This window comes from Carassius auratus, unplaced genomic scaffold (assembly GCF_003368295.1).
Source record: "Carassius auratus strain Wakin unplaced genomic scaffold, ASM336829v1 scaf_tig00215336, whole genome shotgun sequence".
Lineage (NCBI taxonomy): Eukaryota > Metazoa > Chordata > Actinopteri > Cypriniformes > Cyprinidae > Carassius > Carassius auratus.
In genome coordinates, this window is record NW_020528041.1 from 26,035 (window position 1) to 51,401 (window position 25,367).

At 38.4% G+C, this 25,367-nt stretch overlaps 1 long non-coding RNA gene and 1 pseudogene across 1 annotated transcript in view; one reads left to right on the top strand and one right to left on the bottom strand.

Annotated features, from left to right (window-relative positions):
- Positions 1-790: 790 nt before the first annotated feature.
- LOC113094345 (E3 ubiquitin-protein ligase FANCL-like) lies at positions 791-18,473 on the bottom strand (annotated as a pseudogene).
- A 3,077-nt stretch (positions 18,474-21,550) lies between these two features.
- LOC113094347 (uncharacterized) overlaps positions 21,551-25,367 on the top strand; it is a 78,372-nt gene continuing 74,555 nt past the window's right edge. The window contains exon 1 of the long non-coding RNA XR_003288060.1: positions 21,551-21,707. This is a non-coding gene — a long non-coding RNA (uncharacterized LOC113094347). The remainder of the gene's footprint in view (positions 21,708-25,367) is intronic.

A 25,367-nucleotide genomic window follows, 5' to 3' on the forward strand; every position in this document is an offset into this window, starting at 1 on the left:
AAACTGATAACATTCCTTTCCAGTAAGCAGAATTGATGACAATGAAAACTAAAATGTATGTAATTTAATTAAAGCGGTAATAAAATATAAATATAAGATGAAATTGAACATTTAGAAAAGCTTGCCTTGGCCACCTAGTCATTGAGCTGAATTTGCGAATTAATCATTCAGATTGGTTTTGTGAACTGGATGAACTGATTCAACGATTTATTAAGCAACTCAAAAAATAAATAAAATAAAATAAAATAAAATAAAATAAAATAAAATAAAATAAAATAAAATAAAATAATAAATAAATAAATAAATAAATAAATAAATAAATAAATAAATAAATGATTTTAAGTTTTAAAAATCTTCGTTGGAAGCATGGACGCTTTTTTTTTCCATCTTAATTTAAATTCAGTATTCATTCATTGCAAGGTTGGTAAATAATGACCAGTAATGTACATTGAAACAAAATTCCTTCAGTCATTCTGAAAGTCATAAAGGTTTGGAATTACACAACGGTGAGTAAATAATCACTGTTAATGTTGAACGAGTTAATGGTGAATATACAAATAATTTTACATATATTATTATACAAATAAATGCTTCTGCTCTCTTCTCCTCCACTGTCCGTGTTTGCATATTGCTGTTTAGATAATTAGAGGCTTGTTTTTTTTCTCTTTTTTTTTGAGCAATCCATTAAAAAGATGGAAGATAAAAAATTCAACATCTGGTCAAGTAAACTTTTTCTCGCTTCAGAATGTTAATGATGGTCAAGCATTAATCTGTGGTACAGACTGTGAATAAACACTGCGCCCTTTCAACCCCCGAGCTTAGAAAGAGAAAGCATAAAAAATGCACACAAGGAAGAAAGATAAATGGCGGAGCTATGATTAAACAGCTCTTGATAGCGCTGAAGATTCTGCCACCTTTGTTATTGTAATGATCTTATCTGTAAACAACCCAATTAAAGGAAATCCGTACCCACCTCTCCCGATGATAAAAACATAAAGAAAAAACGAGGTGAAAAAAAAAAAAAAACCCTGCAAGCTTCAAATGTGATGGTGCTGTGGAACTAATTGTAAGTGGCAGTGTATGAGATGAAAATATGCAATGTACAGATTTTTCGTGGGTGGTACGCAATGGAAATTCTATCTCCAACACATCCTTCATATTCTGTAGGACACTGCAGTCAGGGTTCCTATGAGGAGAGAAAGAAATCAGACCTTCATACACTAATTAAACGCATACAGTCAAGTCATGATGGTATAATGAATACACCTCATTGATTACTGCCCAAAAAAATCCAGGCTATCACTGTGAGAATCAACATTCTGGGCCAAGACATTCTCACCATGTGGTTTCTGATTCATTTTACACTGTGATACAGATATCCACTGAACAATATGTGTGGCATGCACATAAAATGGCAAATTTGCATTGAAATACGCAACATCCACTTTTATTCCTCGTTAATCATGTTCAACCTCGTTCGAAAAAAAGTAGTCGGAATCAAACAGAAATATATAATTGTTTTCTTACCATAAATGCATATTAGCATTCAATTCATCCCTTAAAGGAGTGACAACTGAAAAAAAGGTTATAATTACAGAATTTAATATTTTTTGGCAAGCTTTTGTATATGGAAGAAGCTCACCAAGACTGCTCTTATTTGGTCACGAATACAGTAAAACAGTAAGATTGTCAAATAATATTACAATAAAAAAATGACTATTTTAATACAGATTTTAAATTGCAATTTATTCCTGTGATGGCAAAGCTGAATGTTCAGCAGCTATTTCTCCAGTGAGATGTGATCCTTCAGAAATCATTCTAATATGCTGATTTGGTGCTCAAGAAAGATTCTTATTATCACTAATTAATCTGTTATACACCCCATGAATAGAAAGTTCAAAAGAACAGCATTTATTTGAAATGCAAATCTTTTTTTTAACTCTATAAATGTCCCTTTCGATCAATTCAGTGTTTCTGTTGAATAAAAGTATTAATAAAATAAAAATAAAAATAAAACATTTTAATGGTAGTGTATATTGTTTACAAATATATCCATATGAATCCATAATCATTAATTTAAATAAACTAATATATTTAATATATATATATATATATATATATATATTATGTCAACTTTATTTTATTTACTATTTCATAAAATTACATGTATGTTCATTTAACCTTTAACTTTCATTGACAATTGTTAAAAAAAAATCAATAAAGTTATCGGTTCTGTCACATCTTCAATGATTCAGCATTAAAACATACATACTTATTTAAGTTTTTTTTTTTTTTTGTAATAGCAATCCACTCTGGATTTCCCAATGTTTGCAAAGCACTGAGGGACACAAATGCTATCAACATAAATCATATCAATCAATCTACATGGCAAAAACAAGCCTGAGGGAGTGTTGTATATGAAGGCAAGAACAGCGCTCACCCCCCTAATGTAGTCGAGCAGTTTCAATTAACTCTACCTCATCTCTCATTCAGCGTTCCCCACCTGATCGGAGAGCACTGACAGACAATGCAAATCCGCATCATTTCTTACCTCTAATCTCTATTCTCTCAAAGAAATGCCACAGCAGAGCGGGCAAAAGAACAGGGCATTTCCCATTGTGACAAACACTCTGACAGAAAGGGAAATATTCAAATAATTCAAATAAAACGTGCTCATCATGGCTGTTCCACCCGAGAGATCAATCTGGGAAGGACGTTATAGCCACACTCTCTGTTTGTCATTTGTAAATGCAAAAAGCAATATTTCTGTCTGACCCCACGCTCGGAGGGCCCGTGCCTGCCACCGTCTTGACTACTGAAGTGTAGATTTAATATCAGTGAATAACATTGCTAGGCAACCGACAATGTGTTCTGTGTACTATTGTCAGCCAAGCATGACCTTGGATTTAAAGAAACAATCACGGCGGCTTAAATAGTGTAAACTGACCTCCATTTTAGCACCATCTCATGCAAAATCTAAAAGCACTCTGCTCCGCAAACATATTGTGGGCTGTCAGTTCGGTCACTCCAGCTCTAGCGGTCCTGTCTAAATGCAGTAAAGCATTTACAGCATGTGCACTTATACGGAGGTGATTGAAAAACAAGTGCGTGAGAGGGAGGTACAAGTTTCTCACATCCGTGCTGCCTCTCAGATGCAGGAAACCGTAATAAAACCTGTATGCAGATAAACAGAGAGATTTGCAGATATGAAAAATGCCTACCGTGCTCAGCCCCGAGCAAACAGCACTCCGGCAGCATTTTGAGGTGTCTGGGGTCAAATTGTACCATTATTGAGACATTGTTTCCTGGGGAAGAACAGCGATATGGCAGCTTAATATCACAGGAAATGATTGTTGATTGGCATAGTTGGATGGATGGTGGGTGATCTGCAAATAATGAGATTCAAATGTTGTAATATGAATGTAATGTTACCGATGGCGATCCTTCTCATGGGTCTGCTTTTGTGGGTTTTTCAGGTTCCAGTACCCACATCTGCTCATCGATCTCATCCAAAACCGACCAGAACTCAGACAGAGCCTCCACATTTAACAGGAACTGACTGTGGACACTGACTAAGGTGCTCTGGTTGTAGTTGAAAAGGGCAATAGATTAGTCTTGAATGTACTTTTCCTGCTCGAGAGATGGTATTTTCGGAAGTTCATCAAAAAATGAAATGTCATTTTTAAAATTCTATTTTCTTCACCCTCATGTCATTCCAAACCTGTCTAACTTTCTTTTTTTTTTGTGGACTACATTGTGAAATTACAGTGTGAAATTAAATAGTTCTTCTTCTTCTTCTTCTTCTTCTTCTTCTTCTTCTTCTTCTTCTTCTTTTTTTTTTTTTTTGTTTAGTTTTTTTAGTTTAAGCACACTGTTAAGATGTTGTAACATTAATTTCGACGGAAAGTAATTTTCCCTGCAAAAAAAAAAAAAAAAAAGAGCTTAACTGTCTTAAATATGACCACATCTTTAGTTGACTAGTCTGCTATCTTCATCTGTACCCTATGATTTTTTTTTTTTATTTTTTTTTTTTGCATATCACAGTTTTGTTTGATCAGACATTACAAACATCTATCTGCTGGGGTCCTAGGTAGACTCAACCAAATTGATAAACAAACAGAACTGCAACCAAACTTGATAGCCAGTGATCATCATGCATCTTCATTGCATGGGAAAGAGCTTTTTTTTTTTTTCAAGGGAAATGCAAGGAAACGGAAATAGCATCAGATATTTTCTTCCTGGCGTATACCTAATATGACTTATATCAGATTATTAGAAAAGAACAAAAGTGTAGGATGGGGACCTGTGGACTAAATGAAGAAGTCGGTCATACGTCAGCAGAAACAAGTCTGTAATTTTACCAAAGATCAAGTTTTGATCAAAATGTTTTAATAAAAAATAACATCATCAACAATAACATCTATTAGAAAACAGCAATTTAAAAAATCTGCAGAAAGAGCAAAATTATTGTATTGACCACATTTATATATGTGATGTGAGTGCATTATTTCTGCCACAGCATTTGAAACTATTTTTGCCAATTCAATCAATCAATTATCATATTTTAATATTAAATTTTGTTTTGTATTTAAAATCCTATTGGCTCAAACATTTCAGTTTGAAGGGACATGAAGCCTTTCAGTCAGTGGTTGTACTCTTAAAGGTTTTTTTTTCCGAAGTCCTTAGATGCTAGAAATAGTATCCTTTTAAATTTGTGTGCAACTCTTGATTTTTTTTTTTTTTTTTTTTCTGTTTTTGTCTGACATTGCCTAGGCTGTCTTTAATAACTCCTGAAAACTTCTACATATGGAAAATGTTGATACTGTCCACATGTCTGGTTTCATATCACTGCTTTATACAAACTCTTCAGCCCTCTGCCATCAACACCCGGAGAGGAAAAAGAAAAAAGAAACCTTCCCACTGAAGTCTTGCCAAGTCTTCATCAGCTACCTGTCAACAAACCATTGATTAAAGCACCAGCCAAGAACAAATCAAATATAAAATGTGACTGAACAGGAAAAGACCAAAACTCATTCATCAGCAAACAAGAGAAATTCAGCAATAACGTTTGATCACAGAGAACCACAGACGACCCATCTACAGTTCAGCATTACGGCTTCCACTAATTCTAACATACACAAACACAGTAGGCCTCTGTTTCCTCTGGAGCTGTCCAGTGGTGAGGCAGAGCTAATGGTTTGAGTATGACCGCTCATAAATCACAGCTGATGATTGACAGCTGATGGGCTTTGGCCCTCTTTCACTCCGTGCTGTCAGAGTGAGAGAGCACAGGTCACCCACACCGCTGTGACCTCAGACCCACACTCCTCTCTTTCCACCCCGCTGCCAATACAAAGTCTTTAATCTCAGCTCAAAATCTGAATGCTTTGGGCTAAACACCAGATCCTCTCTGCTCAAAGCCACGACCACTGCTTTATTTTTATTGATGATAAATATGAATATGTTTATTTAGCATTAAAAAAGGCAACATCTGAAATGAACTTTTTTGTTACCAAACTTTGAATATCTAAACTGATACACTTTATATACACACTATATATATATATATATATATATATATATATATATATATATATATGCACATTATTCTTATTTGTATGTATATTTTTGCTGTGGTTCAATGGAAAACTAGACTGATTTTAGATTGTGAGATGTTAAATCACATTTGTCGACGGTAATTTTGAAGCACTGTAATATCTCAACAACATAATACAGCCAATTTCAGCTTATTTAAGAGGGACAAGGCTAGCTGCATTTAGAGGATGAGATCTCATGCGTTTTTCTTTAGTCACATAATTTGTGTGTGCTGATGTTGATTATGTGCTTGATTCTCTGATACATTACCATACATGTTAAATTGGAGAGCACAGAGGCACAGCTGAATGGAGCAGCCAGAGCTCGTAATTGAACATAACAAAACAAATGAAATGACTTCAGGTTTTTTTAGACAGGCAAGGGATATGCAGATAGGAAAATAAAAAATAAAAAAACAGCATAGTAATCAGGATAAATCGTGTCTGTCTTACGACTAGAACATATTAATGTGTATTAATTTTTTACTGATGCCACACAGGACAGGATGCTTCGATATAGGAAGGATAGCATAAAACAAATATGATGGGTCACTGTGCCAATACAGCACACGCAATTTAGCATTGCACAGGTGCATAGACGGAGCAATCACTTCCCAATTAATGCCGGTTGTGTGATTAGAGTTATGCTTTTATTTAAATATATGGTGCAGGCAAGATGTCCTCATAATCAAATTTCTCTTGGAAATGTGCCCGAAATTTCGAATAGTACAATGGATTCCTCCCCAGTGAGGTGACAGCATGCTAACTGTTCTGTTAACTCTCCCAATTAGGTCCCTCCTCATAATGTTCAATGGTGCATTTTCAGTCATTTAGTGAACAAGTGTCAAGTAAACAAATCAATAATTGCACACAGAGAAATATGTATTATTTAATGCTCATAGTCTATAATTGTGATGGTTAAGGACCCACCACGTAACGAAGCAATGCTGGGCTAAACAAATGATTATTATATAAATCTACAGTATAACACACAATGCATAGTGGAAATGTCATAAATGACCTCTAAATGAATACTACCATTCTTTGAAGCACAGTACCTTAAGAGTACAATATAAACAAAATTGTGCATGAATATGGTAATCATTCATTATCATCGTATAGGATTGAATCAATAACACAGTTTTGGTCATTCGTATCTCAGTATATCTTATAAATGGATACATTTGACAAGGAATTTAGACAATTTAGCGCTCATAAAACAAAATTAGAGATGTCAATATATTCCATAATTAAATGGAAATTATTCACATTTCATTTGGATTTCTAGTAGTTGACATGTTTTTACTAAAACAAATAATAATAATAATAATAATAATAATAATAATAATAATAATAATAATAATAATAATAATAATAATAATAATAATAATTAGAAGAATGTCAATATTGTTATCTCTTATTAAATTTAAAATCTTTTATCCAAAGTGACTTACAGTGCATTCAGGCTATACATTTTTACCTATCATCTATCTTATGACAATAATATCTTATACACAGCTTTTTCAGTTATTTGTCAAGCATCTACTAAGGAACTAAAGTAAATAAGTGATATATAAATATATTTATATGAATATAATAATTATATTTTTTCAGTTCAGATCGTAAGCATATGTCAAATAGATATATATTTAATAAAAAATGTGTGTTTGTGTGTGTGTGTGTGTGTATACATCGTCGTATTCAAAATATCTAAACGACCCTTAACTTTTTATGTATATGCTATTTAATTTTTTGAAACAGACTGAGGGGGTTAAAATTCATGCAGTGAGCATTGTTTCTCTTTGTGCACTCCAGGAGTTGGGCTGGGTGGCTGGTTGAGTGTAAATCCCGCTGAGACACACCTGCACCACTGTGTCCGCAACCAAACAAAGAGCACACCCCGCAAATCTCCTGATCCGTATAACATTACTCACAAACTCACTGACTCTCTCACACACACACAGTCAGTTGAGCGCAGGTAATCTTTACGCATTCAAAAGTACGTGAGGAAGGCAGACAGGCCTTTCTCTTCCCTGAACAGAGGACATGCATCAAGACATCAGCAGCGCAGCGGGACTTCAGCCGACAGAAGGCTGCTATGTGCTGAGCTGGTCTTCTCTGTCAGAGAGCCATGTTCCACTGCCATCCCTCACCCAACACAATGCACAACCCTCCCTAACTCACACCACTGCTCTGCAATATGCCAAGTCTCTTTCATCCACCTCAAAGTAATTGGAGCAAACGTACGACTGAAGAGGAGCCTGTTTTTCAGGGGAGGAGGCGATAACATAGGACGATGATAAAAAGAAAACGACAGTGAAAAATGGGTCTCCATTCTCGCTTTTAATTGTTATACATACGAGGAAACTCGTCGAGGCTCATTAGAGGCTGCGAACATATGTAGCTTTCCAGATCACCGTCCTGTCAGTTTATTTGGCACAGTTCGAGCCTTTGTGAGGAGAGTTATTGTTTTTTTTATGGATCAACATCAAAGTGGCGGTGGAACGGAACACCTTTTATCAAGAAAAACACACCTTCAAATGCCAATTTTTTTTAAAAAATAAATAAACTTTGTTAATTAAAAACATTGTAATTGGATTGGTTTTCGAAAAAAATATATAATTTTGGTAATATGATAAAATGCCAAATCAAGTTTTCAATAACAATTTGTTCTGTTCAAAATGTTTTTAGTAATTTATGACTACCTGAGAGGTCCACATGATGACTAGTGGAACTTCTGGGGCCTCAGTTGGATACTAAAAAGAGTGATATAATTACAGTTTAACATAGTATACATGGTAAGCATGTAGTTAATTTATCAGATGCATCTTACTTTTATAATTACAAATTTTAATGGAAGTCTGGAATGGTATATTTCAAATATTCAAGTGTAAAAGGTAAGATGTAGGCAAGAATTAATGCTTATTACTGTGTTTTGCTATGTACACAATTATTAAATACCATCCTTCCTTGTGCTTATTCTGTGAAACACATTATAAAAATAAAAAAATAATAATAAAAATAAACATGCTAAGATTATTTATATATTTAAATGTATTATTATTAATATTTTTATTTTATTTTTTACTTTTAATCTATTTGTCAAAAATGGCAATTTGACTGAAATTATGGTAAAGTAGTAAAAGTAGAAAAAAAAGTAACTCAGTAAAAAAAAAAAGAGATTATTTTTAATTAAATTTTTATTTAATTAATAAATATTATTATTATTATTTTTAGTGACAGTAAATTACATACTTATTACATACTAACATTACATACATTCTCTATTTCAAATAAATGCTGTTCTTTTGATCTTACTTTTCATCAAAATATTCCTGAAAACAAAAGAAAAATGTCACAATTGGACTGGGGTAATGGCTGCTGGAAATTCAACTTTGCCATCACAGGAATAAATTAGATTTTAAAATATATTCAAATTGAAAAACAGTGATTGTGGTACTATTGTTGTTCATTTTGGTAAGGCTTAAGGAGCATCAGATATTTGGAATAATGACAACGGTATATGATATGAATACTAAACAGCAGTGCATATCATATGCAACATACATACATATAAAATACTGTTAAAAATTTGAATAATACACTTAGTAATGAAATTAAAAGGAAAACTTACCACACCTATACGACTATCTGTATGACCCCACAACCCACATTTCCACCAGCAGCAGAAATGCCTTTACTGGTTCCTGTTGAGTAAGCTGCTGCTGGGTGACGGAGGGCCTTGTGAAAGGTGCCCAGCTCTGGAAAGATGAGCAGATGTGAGGTGGGTAGATCACAGCTATTTTTAGCACCCAGCAGGCCAGTGGGCAGGTGGGCACAGGGGGCTTCTCACGCCCTGCTGAATCTCATCAGGATCCCGTGCAGTGTCCGTAAGAAGACACTGGCATCTATACCATGTCACTACTTGCAATGCCAAGCAGAGCTCTCTCACAAACAGCCCGACTTTCAGACTAAACCACTCACACGCCACAATTTTCTGCTTCTTCTGTGGCCCCTGTAATCAATTTACGAGGATCATTCATGGTCTTATCTGTGCCACCGCATCCCCGGAAACTCTCTCACCTCTCCTTCAGTCCCTGCCACAATCTCACAGCTCCATCTTTCAACATAATCTTACAGTCACAGTATATTAGTGCCACCTGCTTAAAGTTAGATACTAAACCAAAGTTCTGCTCCTTCTGAAGTCCAGCTGAGTCTGACAATCTTGACACAGAAAGCTGTGTGAACTAGTCCAGCAATCTGGACCTATTCAAAACCTATTTTTTTAATGAATGCTAATCACCTAACATTTAAAAACGGACCATGCAAAACTGATCCTAAAATAAAAAGTGAAAGGAAATAAGATATAAAATAGGGCTTGACCCTCGGCTTCAGCTTGGACTTGAACTTGACTGTAATGTCGTGTTGACGACCTGCAGAGTCCTCTGCCTTCAGCTTGAGTGTTTCAGAACTCTGCATCGATGAAGAGCAGTCTGCCAAAACAGATCAATAGCACCACAAAATGGTTTTGGTTGATTTCTTCATTTAAAGATGCTCCTCAGACCTACACATTTTTTTTCTCCCAGCCAACAGTGCTGAAAGTCTGAAATCGACTACAGAGGCCACCTAATTTATCGCTAAAATTCCATCACTTCACATGACACATGCATTTCAGCAGCATATTTATGAGTTGTGTAACAGCATATCGTGGTTAGTCCATTCATGCACACTTTGCTATGAGTGTTCCCGTTGCTTAAAACTGCAGGATCACATTTCCACATTCTGTCCCTATCCACATAAAAACTCTGGGAGAAGAACTTCTTCATTTATTTTGGCCCTGAATTTTATTTTAATTTCTATAAAATAAAATAAAAAAAGCTTGATACCACCACTCCCAACCAATAAAATCTAGAATGACTCAGCATAAGTGATCACACTGAAGAAAAGTAATGTCCTTCCTCAGAGTTTGTCTTGTTTTCTAGTGCAAATTTCAAAATACGATTAAATCAAGATACACTTACTTGTGAAGTAAAATGACGTAAGAAGTTTTGTTTTCTGTGAAATTTATCAAAATTAACAGAGTTTAATTAAAACAAGAACAGTATTGTCCTATAACTGCCAATGAGCTCAGAAAATGTATTTAATTCAAAAGGGAATATTTGCTCATGTTTTAAGTGTTTAAGAGTAGAAAACAAGACTTTACAACTTTCTGGATCTCAAGCAAATGTATCTTTATTTAAGGACACTGGGGTATTTATCCTTTAAAGCAAGACAAAAAACTGAGGAAGATGTTAATGTTTTGCAATGAAAGCAACATTAAATGTCACAACTATTATAATTTAAAATAATCTTCTCTGATTTAAGAACATTAAAAGCCTTAATTTGTAGAAAGGCATACAAGGCATGTTTTTTTTTTTTTTTTTTTTTTTTTTACCAACAGAAACCCTGAATGTAAGCTAAGTGAATGCAAATGTAGTAATGTACAAATGTAGCTGCTATTTAATGGGTTTTTATGAGTGCATATTATTGCATTTAAAAAAGTACTTTGTTAGCTTAATCTAAAACCATCAATGGTGACTTTTTGATGCAGAAATTGACAGATCCACCTACAAACTATCTTTTTTTTCTCTGTTCCAATGTTCAAAATGTCCTTAATGCTCTGTGTTTTTCTCTCACAACCCATGAAGCAATGGGATAAATCTTTCACATCGCATTCAATTACATGAGCTTTTGGCACAAAATCACACCAATCATTCATTTCCTCAAAATGTAGATGTTTTTTTTTTTTTTTTGTTCTTTTTTTTTTCTGAGCTGGAACCCCATTCAGCCACTCTGCATTCTACAGGGATCTCCCACAACAGTATCAGGCCTTGCTGGCATTCTCCTCAGTTGATTGAAACAGCTTGACGGCTTGATGTCTTGCTGGGAGGATTGATGAGAGCATTACATTTGCAACTAGAAAATCAGCTCCCCTCATAAATGGCGAAGGAACATTTGGCATGTTTGCATGCAAAAAAGGCCATAGATGAAAGCGTAAAGCTATAAAAAAAATCAAAAGAGTTAGATGGGGAAACCACAAACTCAAATACCGTCAAGGCCACTTTAGCGAAGACTTCTCGTCACAACTTTCCAGATATGCAAAAAGCCACCAGCTGAAAATAGTACAGTTATTCCATTCTCACAGGTGCCACCAGGGATCATGGGTTTTAAGATATAACTGCTGGGTAAAGTGAGAAGGTGGGAAGACCAACCAATAGGAAACCTGCTCAGGTGTCATTATCTTGGCGGGTGTTAAAAGACCACAGCGAGAGGCCCCGTGCTTCTCTCTCATACATGTGCAAGGTGTGACAACCTCTCACCATGGCTCCCATGCACCAATTGTCTAAAAAAAATCAGAACCGTTTCAGATGACAAACGCAATATCTCACAGTAAAATGGGGGCAAAATGGGATCGAAGTCAAAATATTCAAGTTTCATTTTCTTACGACCTAACGCTTTGCTGCAATATTCCAAATAGCATACTTGGAATGCACTATAAAGCAGCCAGAGACTGATGTTTTGTAATTTTCCAAATATCTAACTCTTTTGAACTATTCTGGGGATAAGAGGGGAGAACAGACCTGACCCCATCTATACAGTAATTAACAGTAAATGTGGCTTCTTCAAGGCAACTAAAACTCATTAAAATGACCAGGTTCTGCGGCACGTCCCCCTTCCTAAACCAATCAGGGTCTGCAACTGTGCCGGACTTGAGGCTATTAACAGAGACACGAATTAAGGATCTTAATTAATCTCAAGTGCATTTACAGATAGCGCTGGTGTATAATACTTCTGACCGCAATTCAGGTCTGAAACGTGCACCTTATTTCCAGCCTAACTTTTCAGTCTACATTTCCCCCATTAAACTTGAGAGTGGGTCTCCAATTAGACCAATTTGCATTTGCTAATATCATAATTATATCTTTGGACATTAATAGAAAGTGGAAAATGAGAAGCCTAGTGAAATCACAGCTTGATACATGGCTGACAGGCACAACATTAGCCTCTTTTATTACAAAGCATTAAATCTATCATGCTGTTTTTATGAAACTGTTGTAACTATAGTTGATTGCAGAAGTGCGCGCTATTAATGTCCTACACGTTTACAGTAATGCAAGATCTGTACTGTATGTAATTAAAAGAAAACACAAGGTGAAAAGCACTAGGCCACTAAAAACATCATACTTATCCCAAAGTAAGTATGGGGAAGTCGTGGCCATACTTTGGGGAAGTCGTGGCCTAATGGTTAGAGGGTTGGACTCCCAATCGAAGGGTTGTGGGTTCTAGTCTCGGGCCGGACGGAATTGTGGGTGGGGGGAGTGCATGTACAGTTCTCTCTCCACCTTCAATACCACAACTTAGGTGCCCTTGAGCAAGGCATCGAACCCCCAACTGCTCCCCGTGCGCTGCAGCATAAATGGCTGCCCACTGCTCCGGGTGTGTGCTCACAGTGTGTGTGTGTGTGTGTGTGTGCGCGTGTGTGTGTGTGTGTGTGTGTGTGTGTGTTCACTGCTCTGTGTGTGTGCGCATTTCGGATGGGTTAAATGCAGAGCACAAATTCTGAGTATGTCAGAACTTTCACTTTCATCCTAAGCTCTATATGTCTGTTATCAGCTGGGAATAATACTGAGGCGCTGAGAAAGACTGACATCCTGGTTGGCTCTTCAATGCCACTTCCTGATAATAGACAAGTTGGTAATGAGAATCATTTATTCTATCTGCTGGACTCATGTACTTATTATGGTAATATGATGCTGAACATTACATCATGTATAACATTTGTCAACATGAATATGGTAATGTCCAACCCCAAGGATAAATGCTGCAATATTTTAAGGATATTTACCAATACTGTCCTGAGTTCCAGGATAAAAGCCATCAAATTAGCTGAATGCTGTAACCTCTGTTCAAAGAAAACAAATACACATATTGTGATTTAAGTATAACATAGAGAATTTCAAAACCAGCACCTGCCATTTGACTAATGAGAGTGACCATTACAGTTAATTATTAATAATTTTAAATTCATAAGAAAATAATGGACTTTAACTAGTTAGGGTACTGCATTAATCTAGGCAGGGCAAATCATAAATCTAATATTGTTTACCCTAGAGGCATATAGGGAAAAAGCTTTTTTTCCCCCATGCCAAACATTGTGTGTTAATTAAGATGTATTTCTATAATGATGAGAAATAGCTCCAAAGTACTGTATTTAGTTTTCCTATTGTACCTGCTTCACAATGTGTTGATAACCATGAAGTAGCCGTTTCATTTGGCAGCAACAATGAAATCTAAAAAAAAACAATCAGGACAAGCACAATAAAATAATAATAATACATTTGTTGGAATTTATATATAAGTATAAATAAAAAGTTAAAATGACAACAATAAAAATGTACTGTTTATATGTGACTTAATTGTTTATAATGGCTCAATATCATATACACAAAATTAACTGGAATTAAAAAGTTTTTCATTAATTTAAAGCTCTTTGACAACATTATCAAAAAGTACAAATATGAAATAGATTTTTCAATAATATCTTTGCTTACAAAATGAGTGCAATTGAGTTGTATTATTTAATTAATTATGATATTTATACATATAACCATATCTTGTTGTTTACATTCTCTGTTATCTTAATAAAAAGGCAAAGACTATATACACAGATATAACATTCAATGGACATCACATACAAGAAAAACGTCTCAGGTGACAAATGTAACCTTGGTTCCCTGAGAACAGGGAACGAGACAATACGTCATCGACGCTATGGGGAACGCCTCAGGTGTGACAGGTCTGAAATCAAATATCAACTCACAGCAATCATGCTGACCGGCGACAGCCGTGAATCATCAGCTTGAATGATGATCGTGCGACCTGGATATAAAAAGGGCACCTTGAAACCATGACAATATCCTTTCGTCTGAAGGGACTGTTTGGCAGGCAGACCCTAAGGCATGGCTGGGAGACGTATTGTCTCGTTCCCTGTTCTCAGGGAACCAAGGTTACATCTGTAACCTGAGACGTTCCCTTTCGAAGGGAACTTCGACAATATGTCATCGACGCTATGGGGAACAAAATACCCACGCTGCCATGCTAAAGGGAGTGCATGCCCAATGGCAGTGACAACTGTCAGAACCAGCAATTCAATGAACGCTAGAACCACTCACCCTCAGGTCACACATGGCTGTCAGTGACAGCACTCCCTACGGTCATAGCCCAAGCTATATGATACCACAGAAAACCTCCATAAACATAGTTTAGTGAAAGGTCTACCTGGGCCTGCTCAAGGGCCTAGGACCACAACTTCAACTTCTTAGAAGGGGTCCCTTCTAGGGAATGTGGCTAGGGAACCCGAGGGAACCCCAGCCAGTCACTATTCAGGGGAATGTACCACCTGAAATGCCACCAGGCAGGCCTGACGAGCGACTGACCAGACTCAGGAGACCACATACTCACATTGACCCTCAGTGAGGGGAGCATAAGATCTACCTGGTAGGCAACCAGGCTGTAGCAGGATACTACCTACTACCTACTACCTACTACCTGACAACCACAGTATGTGGGAGCTCACCTTAAGAGAGGCCTGGTGAAGCCTACTCTCTGATAACCACAATATGTGGGAGTTCACCTACAGAGAGGCCTAGAGAGGCCTACTACCTGTTACCAGATAAGAACCTTAAGTGGAAACTGAAAGTCATTTGGAACTCAACTCCAGGGAGGCCTGGTGAGGCCTACTACCTGACAACCACAGTATGTGGTAGGTCAACTTCAGGGAGGGCTAAATTGCAAGCCAACCCACTTCAACCCATCGGTCGAGCGATTAGCTCAACGGGCTGATTTGAGCCAGCTCTAGAGGCCCAAACATCTCTGTTCGGCAGGGTCTGACAAACTGTCATTTCACAGAGCGAAAGATGGCCTAACCCTGCCACACTGATCCTACCTCAGCTACCACCCTGCATTACTCTATCACCCCTGAATGCAGAGAAAGGGGCGGGCCTTGGCCAACAACTCCCATTTAAGAGAGGAGGCTGAAATCTAGGGGAGGAAGCCTAACACATAATGAATGTGGAAGCTATACTTAGCAACACACCTCCAACATCCCTAGCATAGCCTAGGCCAGCTACAGAGGCGGCCCGGATGAGGGCCGACCTACAAGCATAGATCTACAAGCATAGATAGGGCTCGGAGGAGCCACAGCCTACTTGATTGAGAGGCTGTGAAACACTCAACCTACTGAAACCCTACAGAGCTTATGGGAGCGAGTACTCAGGATACCAATGTCACAAACCGATAGGCAGGACATCTATCTGAAGATCTATCTGAAGCGTCAGCGTCAGTCTAAACCTAAAGCAAAAGAGTTTTTTTTTTTTTTTTTTTTTTTTAGGAAGACCAACTACTCTATCCCTGGGTGGCTAATAGCCCTGAGGCTAAACAGAAATGAGCGGTGGCCCACCACGCATATAAAATGTTATGACAGGAAGGCCATCACATACTCAGCACAGAAGCCAAATCTTCTTTGAGCTTCTTCCTAATTCATTCTAGCCACCAACTGGGGGAGGCTTCAGGGCCCTAAAGTCCATACTTTAATTGCTCCTCTAAGAATGACCCCCTACAGGGAACAAGGTCTGTAGAGAAATACATTCAGTGTTAGTTATGCACACAGAATTTTACAAACCAAAAAGTTCACCTGCGGCGTGTGGAGTGAAGACTCGCCAGAGAGTTCTCAATGAATCTGGGGTCCACTACTTTTACATGCCTAAAATAGGCGCTCACATCAACCAGTTGCTACGGCGGGCCATCAGAACATAGTTCTCATCATAAGGCCCATCCCCAGGGCTGGTGTAACGTAAACGCCTGGAGAGTCAAGAAGAGGGAGAGGGCTGGTAGAAAAGGCCCTCCAGGGAGATCAAACCCTACTTCCGCTGAGCGTTGCAGCGCTTGTGCTGAATGACCTCCCTTAAGCCCCTCTTTTTGCGGGAGGCTTGCCTCCTCTGTGTCCTACTCCTCCATGGAGGGGGGGGGGGGGGGGCATGAGAGGCGACACTAGACCTCTGGTCCTGCCTACGGTTCTCAGACCAAAACGGACCAGGTCCTCCCGTTTGCCTGGGCTGGGGCCCGGATCTCAGCGGTATACAGGTCTTAAATGCAGCTGAGCGTGCCTTCGCTTCCCTAAACTTTCCAACCACCACCTCAATGGAGGTGCCAAAAAGTTTAGCAGGCGAAACTGGTGAATCAAGTAGAAGGGATTTTTCTTTCTCCCCGATATCAGCCAAGTTGAGCCACAGATGCCTCTCTGTGGCCACCATCCCCGCCATCGATCGGCCGATTGCGGCAGCAGTCTGTTTAGTGGCCTGGAGGGACAAATCTGTGGTCTGGCTCAACTCAGCGACCACCTCAGGGGACAGCCCTGCCCCCTGATCGAGATCCTGCAGCAGGTCAGCTTGGTAGGCTTGGAGCACTGCCATGGTATGAAGGGCAGCACCAGCCTGACCTGCAGCCATCTACACTCTGCCATTCAAGCGAGCCGTGGTTTTAAGGGGCTTGGATGGCAGAGTCTGAGCTTTTAGTGTCGACACCCACCCAGAAACGAGATAGTTCGCAAACATCTCGTCAACGGGCGGCATCGACACATAACCGTACTCACCGATCCCCTCAACATCAGCGAAGTTACCCCGCTGATGTCGATGAATACGGGCAGAGTACGGTTTCTTCCATGCCGTCTCGATCTCTGAATGGAGATCAGGAAGGAATGGAAGGCTCTGCTAAGCCGGTGGTCTATGTTCAGGGAGAAACCGATCATCCAAACGACCGCGAACGATCTCTCCCTGAGCGTGCCGCCATGGCAACTGAAGTTTGTCAGTGGCGCGCTCCATAACTTCCACTAACTCTGCGTACACGGGGCAGGATGGCTGACGAGGTTGAGGATCTAAATCCTCCTTCTCAGCCATCTCTTGCCCGGCCTGAAGAGCACTCGCTGCAGTATTAGTAGGAGAAAAGTCTCCGTCATCCACCTGCAGCTCACTCTCGTCAGCCGATGACGCGTCCGAGAGGTTAACGCCCCTCTCGAGACTGTCAGCGAGCTCCATCTGGGAGCCCCATGAAGCGCGTCGCCGCTCTGCCTCGGCACGAGCGGGACCCGATCAGCGAGGACCAGATGCTGAACTCTCTTCCCTCGAGAAGAGAGCGGAGCGTTCTCATAGGAAAACACTATTGGAAATCACAATTTGCACAGGACGCTCCTTCAAGAGCATCCTGTGCGTGCTCTTCACCCAAACAGTACACACACATCTCGTGACAAAACAGTCCCTGAAGACGAAAAGGTTATTGTCATGGTTTCAAGGCACCCTTTTTATATCCAGGTCGCACGCTCATAATTCAAGCTGATGATTCATGGCTGTCGCCAGTCAGCATGATTGCTGTGAGATGATATTTGATTTCAGACACCTGTCACACCTGAGGCGTTCCCCATAGCGTCATGACGTATTGTCGAAGTTCCCTTCGAAAGGGAACTACCATTAAAGACATACGATTTCAGTCATACTTTGCCTGTTTCATCTGATGATCAGGCGGTAGAGATATTCTCATCCTGAAATCTTTTTCCTGTCAAAGATTAAATATTGAGAAACAAATGACACTTGTGACAATCGGTTCACTGGTATACGATTCACACCACATTGCATATCCACACTGTATACGCTGTCTTCTTTAGCGTGAGTGTAAACTGAGATGTGAAACTTTTCTTACCAGTACTGTGATGAACCCGTCATACACTGTCTTCTCCCTATTAAGCACAATGTTCATAGGGCTTTCTCTCTCATCAGCAAACATGCTCATGATGAAAAATAAGTATGTCAAAGCACGGGCAGAACATAAACCGCAGACTAAACACCTATGTAGATGTCTCTACAATAAACTAAACCATATAAACACAGACTTAAGGTTTACAGGCATACAAATGTCAATCCCTGCAGTCAGACACTTCTTCCACTGTTGTGATATAGACTGGGAAAGCGAAAGTAACTTCCCGCAAAAAGACTCGAGCCGATGACGTCATTAAAGTTTGACTCAACAAGCTGTTTGAATTCATTTGCAAAAGCCTGTTTAACTGTTAATATGTGAATATCTAATCTATCACTGCAATATGTTGGCAGTGTGCACGTACAGAATCTCTCAACATCTCGTAAAATAAAGGGGCCATTGAGCAATATGTGAAGTTTAGTAATGTTAATAATTTTATGGATTTTTATATTGGCTTCTTTTAATTAAACAGGACAGCTTTAATTAAAATCCAAACAAGCAAACTACACACAGTGCAACAGGTCGGTCAAAAACGCTCTTTTAAGACTTCTGTCCTCCAAACTAAAATGTAACATTCCGTATTTTATTTATTTATTTATTTTATTTTTTGGGTGAACAAGTGAACGCAATGAACCCACACTTGCATTTATTAGACAAGACAATATAGGCAAGTTGTCACACGTTTTAAGAGCATCATCATACATTGTTGTAATTATTTGTGGGAATTGTTCGAGGCTATTGTAGCCTTACCTTTATATCTCTTTTTTAAATAAATGTTTTTATATCATTTATGTTTTATTAGCTTTTAAGATTAGACTATGTTGTTATATTATAATTGTATAATATATTATAATACAATTTTATTTTATTTTATTATTTAATTAATTATTATATTATTTTAACAATACAGCTTAATAAAATGAATCACATAAAAGTCATCCATGTTGTCCCCTTGGAAGTTTGCTGATGCTCCTTAATAGGCCACCTTGACAACTGGTTTAAGGCATGTTACAGTGTAAAGTTAAACAAACCCTTTGAATATGTGTTTTTACTTGCCAAAATAGAGGAAATCTGTAGCCATGATTATGGTGTCGATCAGCTTGTTTACATGGTGTAATTTTTAATTTGATCGATTCATGAAGAAAGTTTATTCCACCCTTTTCAATCCAGCTGAAATTTCTATCGGTTTGAGCATTTTTATTCCGGTATTTACATGGAGCATTTTCATTCAGATTGGACTTTTGAACTGATTATTATTGGAATACAATGCTTCATGTAAACGGACTGTATGTGTTTATAGAAACTGATTCTGAGAAATATTCACTGGGCTAAATGATGTGACATGTAGCCACAATCTCCCAAATATCAGCATTGTTCTCTGACTGGTTTCCTCTGTGGGAACACTCCACTTAAACATTTATTTTAGATAGCACCTGATTTGCATTAAAGGAACACTCCACCGTTTTTTGAAATAGGGCTTATTCACATTATTTCCTACATTTAGATAGGTGGGCAAATGCATTTTTGTGTCAGTGCATGCATTGTTTTAGTTTGACTGGGTCGGCGTTAGTTTAGCTTAGCACAATGAATGGAATCCTTTGTTGCCAGCTAGCATGGCCTGAGTAAAAGTGATCAAAAAAATTAAAAAACCCCACCTAATTACTTCTTGTGGCCTGCGTATTCACAACGAGTACAAATAGCGATCCAGATTAACACTAGGCGATTTCCTAGGCAGATATTGACTTGGGACTATATTATGGGGAAGCACAGGCGAAGCACTGCTGCTTAGGCGAAGCACTGCTACTTCGGCGCAGAGAATCACGTAACACATGAAATCCCACGACTTCCGTCAACACACCGGCGTGAATAGTAGCTGCCTGGCTATTTTCCTTACAGTACACGAATGGCGATGAACATAGCTGATTTTGAGAGAGACGAAGAGGGTGACTTCTCAGACAGTCAAGAACCAGAACCATACCTATTTGAACCAGAGTTTACAGAAGACGAGCTGCGTGCTTTGGAAATAGAACGACAGGAGGAGGAGGTTGCGTTCGCTCAACAGCCTGAGGACGTGAGGATGAGAGCCAACATGAACTGGTGGTGTGAATGTGGGGGAATATGCCAATCTATAAACGACGGAAATAGAGTGTCTGTGCTGTAGAGAGTGGGACATGTTTTTGCCATTGATGACCAGGCTCAACACGTCAGATCAAGATGAGCGTGCCCGAAGTTGTGTCACATCTACAGAGGATTTCACGGCGCTGATCCATTCTGCAGTACTCGATTTTTTTTTCCGGTGTGACAAAGTGAACTGGAAAAAACGCCCCACGCCGAATGGACCAAATGGACAGCTGTCCACAGAGTAACTGATTATTTTAATCATGACGCATGTATAGATCGACCCATATTATACCTGTATTCACATAGAGTTGATGTTTTCATGTGTTGCGTGATTCTCTGCGCCGAAGTAGCAGTGCTTCGCCTTAGCAGCAGTGCTTCGCCTGTGCTTCCCCATAATATGGTCCCAAGTCAATATCTGCCTAGGAAATCGCCTAGTGTTAATCTGGATAGCTATTTGTACTCGTTGTGAATACGCAGGCCACAAGAAGTAATTAGGTGGGGTTTTTTAAATTTTTTTGATCACTTTTACTCAGGCCATGCTAGCTGGCAACAAAGGATTCCATTCATTGTGCTAAGCTAAGCTAACGCCGACCCAGTCAAACTAAAACAATGCATGCACTGACACAAAAATGCATTTGCCCACCTATCTAAATGTAGGAAATAATGTGAATAAGCCATATTTAAAAAAACGGTGGAGTGTTCCTTTAATACTTGAGTGAAAATATAAGAAGTGAAAAATAACTTGTCCATGCCATTTTCTGCTCGGATGCAGATGTCTGTGGATGGATGTTTTGATGTATAATTCCCCCTTCATTAAAGCTCACAGGCTCTAACATGCAGTTTTGTTTTTTGTTTTTTTTTATCCAAAAATGCTCAAATATTCAGTAAGCAAGCACACATTACAGCTGAGAGCTTTGTATTAGAGTGTGTGATTGTATATTGCTTGTGTAGAGTGTCAAGCGTGCGTGCTAGACATTTTGTCTGCATGGAGAGATTGATGTTTTGTCATCCACCTGCTTCTAAGCTGTAAAAGCAAGCGCAGCAAAGGCAAACCTACCCAGCTTCAAAATCCAAACAAAGAAATCTTAGTGGGCTGTTTACATATCTGTGCAAGGATTTCTGTGTTTGTGTTGACGGGGTGCACAATGGGTGAGTGTTAAATGCTTTTTTTGTTTGCGACAGTGAGGAACAATTTAAAGCGAATTTGGCTCTGGCTGTGGTTTGGAGAGGGTGAGCCTGGCAACTTCACATAGGGAGAGAGAGAGAGAGAGAGGTTCCTATTTCCCTTCACATGCAGATTGTTACAGCCGTACACTGCACAGGGTTAATGGCAATCCTGAATAAAAGATTCAAACAATTATGCCTTTCGGAATTGCTGGAGAAACGTGGATTATTTCTTTTCTCCTGCTTTTGCCTTATTCCTTCGGCATCTGCCTTTCTTTTATACCTTTTGAGGAGTGTGATCTGTTGTGCATTGTTTATTTCCAGCCATGGTCACTTTTCTGGAATGCAATTGGCTGGAACTACATCGTGTGGGTCTTGCTCCCTGCTTCCCCCCCCCCCCCCCCCTCCCTCTCTTTCTAACAGATTCTTTTGAAGCGAGACAAGAGCAGGGGTGGCCGATTTATCGCACCTCTCTCTCTCTCCTTGCCATGCATTCATCTGAATGAGAATAAGGAGCTATTGTTCTTTTCCGATCTCGGTAGACAAGCGTTAATGCAGTTTTTACGAACCGGTTTGAAAATATATTGTTATTGCTAAATTGTGGATCGTGAGATGAAATCCTTTTATAGGTGATGATTTATCTAAGCTTCCTCCAGTTTCTCATATATGGACAGATAAGAAAATGCTTGATTGTAATGTGTTTGTGCAGTTTTTATTCAGTATTTGTAAGTTTTAGAGGACATTTCTGAAAAAAGATTATACTAAGAATATTGTTTATAAACATTAGTCACATTCTGTTTAGCAGTGCATTTATTGAATGATTTCCGAACTGATTACACTATATTTTATGTAAAATCATTTTACATTTACATTTATGCATTTAGCAGATGCTTTTATCCAAAGCATCTAGAATATATAACATTGTTTTTTTTTTTAATTGGGGGGGTAATATATATATGTGTTATTTTGAGAAATTCGCACATAAGTATATATTTTTTTTTGCTATTTGTATAGTTTTGAAATAAATTTGTTATATCTGTTAATGTAATTTTATTATAGTATGTTAGAAAATCTAGATTTATATGTTTATGTTCTCAGCCCTGAACACCTGTGTATACTAAGCAGACAGCGAGAATGAACCACTATGATGTAGACTTTGGCATGTGTATTGGTTGTAGCTTACCAGAGCTCCCATAGCTACCCATTATTTGAATGACTGGTGTAATGAGATGGATCAAACCTGGTGCTGAGCTGACCAGGGAAACCGTGCATGTCAGCTATTTGGCCAGTGTCCTGGACCATCATTACACTTTCTTTATGGAGCCATTCAGACTGTACATGGAGCACAATATGTCAGTGGAAATTAAAGTGTCCCAGCACTCTCTCCTCGTTCCTGCTAATTTACTGTGCGCACTGGTCGTTGGCCTTTGCATGTCTGTAATGGGACACCTTCCAATGGCTCACCACCAGCCAAATACTTCAAAGTTATATACTGCTTGGATACAGTTCACAAGTGGCTAAAAGTCAAATAAGTATATATATACTCTGAACAAAATTATAAATGCAACACTTTTGTTTTTGCCCCCATTTTTCATGGGCTGAACTCAAAGATCTAAGTCTTTTTCTATGCACTCACCAGACGTTTCACCCATTGAGCATGTTTGGGATCCCCTGGATAACAACAGCGTGTTCCAGTTCCTGCCAATATCCAACAACTTCACACAGCCATTGAAGAGGAGTGGACCAACATTCCACAGGCCACAATCAACAACCTGATCAACTCTATATGCGAAGCAGTTGTGTTTCACTGCATGAGGCAAATAGTGGTCACACCAGATACTGACTGGTTTTCGGACCCCACCGAAAACCAGTCAGTATCAGCTATAAAATCTGATTGTACCTTGATGAATATCTACAATAAGGGAGACTGGGGCTAATTGCCACAACTTTCAAATATCTAGTTTAAAACCCTCTTAAACCCTTTTTTGTAAATTATGTTCACCAAACTAAAATTACAGCATCATATCTTCAAGTATATAATAAAGAGTCAAGTATATAGCAAAAGCCTGTTTAACTGGGTTTAGGCAAATTGTCATGTTTTTGAAGTTGATACAGCTTATTAATTACAGTATTTGTGGCTAAAACAATGATTTGGTATATATATATATATATATATATATATATATATATATATATATATATATATATATATATATATATATATATATATATATATATATATGTATATATATATATATATATATATATATATATATATATATTATTTTATTTTTTTACTGTTTATTTTAATTTGAAAATGCATGTGTTTTATTGTTTTATGCATTTCAACACACCTGCTTTATATAAAAAATTGTAAAAATAATATCAACAATAAAAGAAAAAGAAAAAGTGTGACAACTAGCCCCATTCCCCCATATTGTACGTGCTAACAGTAGCAACCACTATAGTAGGAGTTAGCTAAATTGCTTATTCAATTATGCTTAGTTGTTAGCACACTGGCACCCATCCACTGCAGCATGTCTGAATGTTCACCACAGCTAATTTGCTGTATCACGTTCTGGACCAAACCCTTTTCTTGTGGAGGTGAAGCAAGCAGTGTGAAGACTTAGCCTGGATTACAGGACTTCAGAGATAGCACTGAATCCAGCCTCCTGTCTGACATGAATTGATCGGATTAGAAAGGGTGGATTCCTTCCTTAAGGGGAATCCAAGCATGTTGTATATAATTGACTTTTTTCCTCCCTCCATGTCTTGTGGGTTGGCAGAGCTAGCAGAAGGGAATACTTTAGTGGGTAAATATCAGAAAGACTCGGGTTCGACCAGGTTGGTGGAGGCTTAGGACAGATCGATATCGCTGGTGTTGAGTTGCAGCAGCAGCCCAGGGACACGGCGCAGAGAAAGTGTCTCTGCACTGTGATGCTCGACCTGCGCATCCACTGAGGTCCAAACGACTCTGCCACGGTTCTTGTTTTAGACGGTTTTGGTTGTTTACCTCCTTTGTGCACCTTTTCTTCCACTTCCCCATCATCTGCTCTCTTAGTTTCCTATCTGCGCTTTCATATTTGAATAGACACACATGCTCCAGCTCATCAGAGCAGCTTGGATAATGTTTCCCCTTTTTTTGGTAAATCCTCGTGTTAAGACACAAAAGTAGAATTCATTTACAGCTTTGAATTGGGCACATCTGGTAACCTTTGAAGTGTGTGTGGAGAACGATCGCAGTCATGTGAGAAGGGTCTATCAGTCTATCTGTCTATCCATATGTCTGTCTGTCTGTCTGTCTGTCTGTCTGTCTGTCTGTCTGTTTATCTATCTATCTATCTATCTATCTATCTATCTATCTATCTATCTATCTATCTATCTATCTATCTATCTATCTATCTATCTATATGATGTAATGAGCCCATTTCATCTTCAATATCGTGTCATTAGACCAGAGTCTCTGTGAAAAATTGCAATTCTTCACATAACCATGTGTTGAAAACTGAGCACCTCTCCCGTTTTGGCAAAGAATTAGGTCGAGCTTAATGGATCAATTTTTTGATTATTAAAGCCAAGTCTCTGTGCCGAGGCGTAATGCGTTCAGCATTGATCCCTCTCCAGCCTTTTATTGCCGTTACTCCA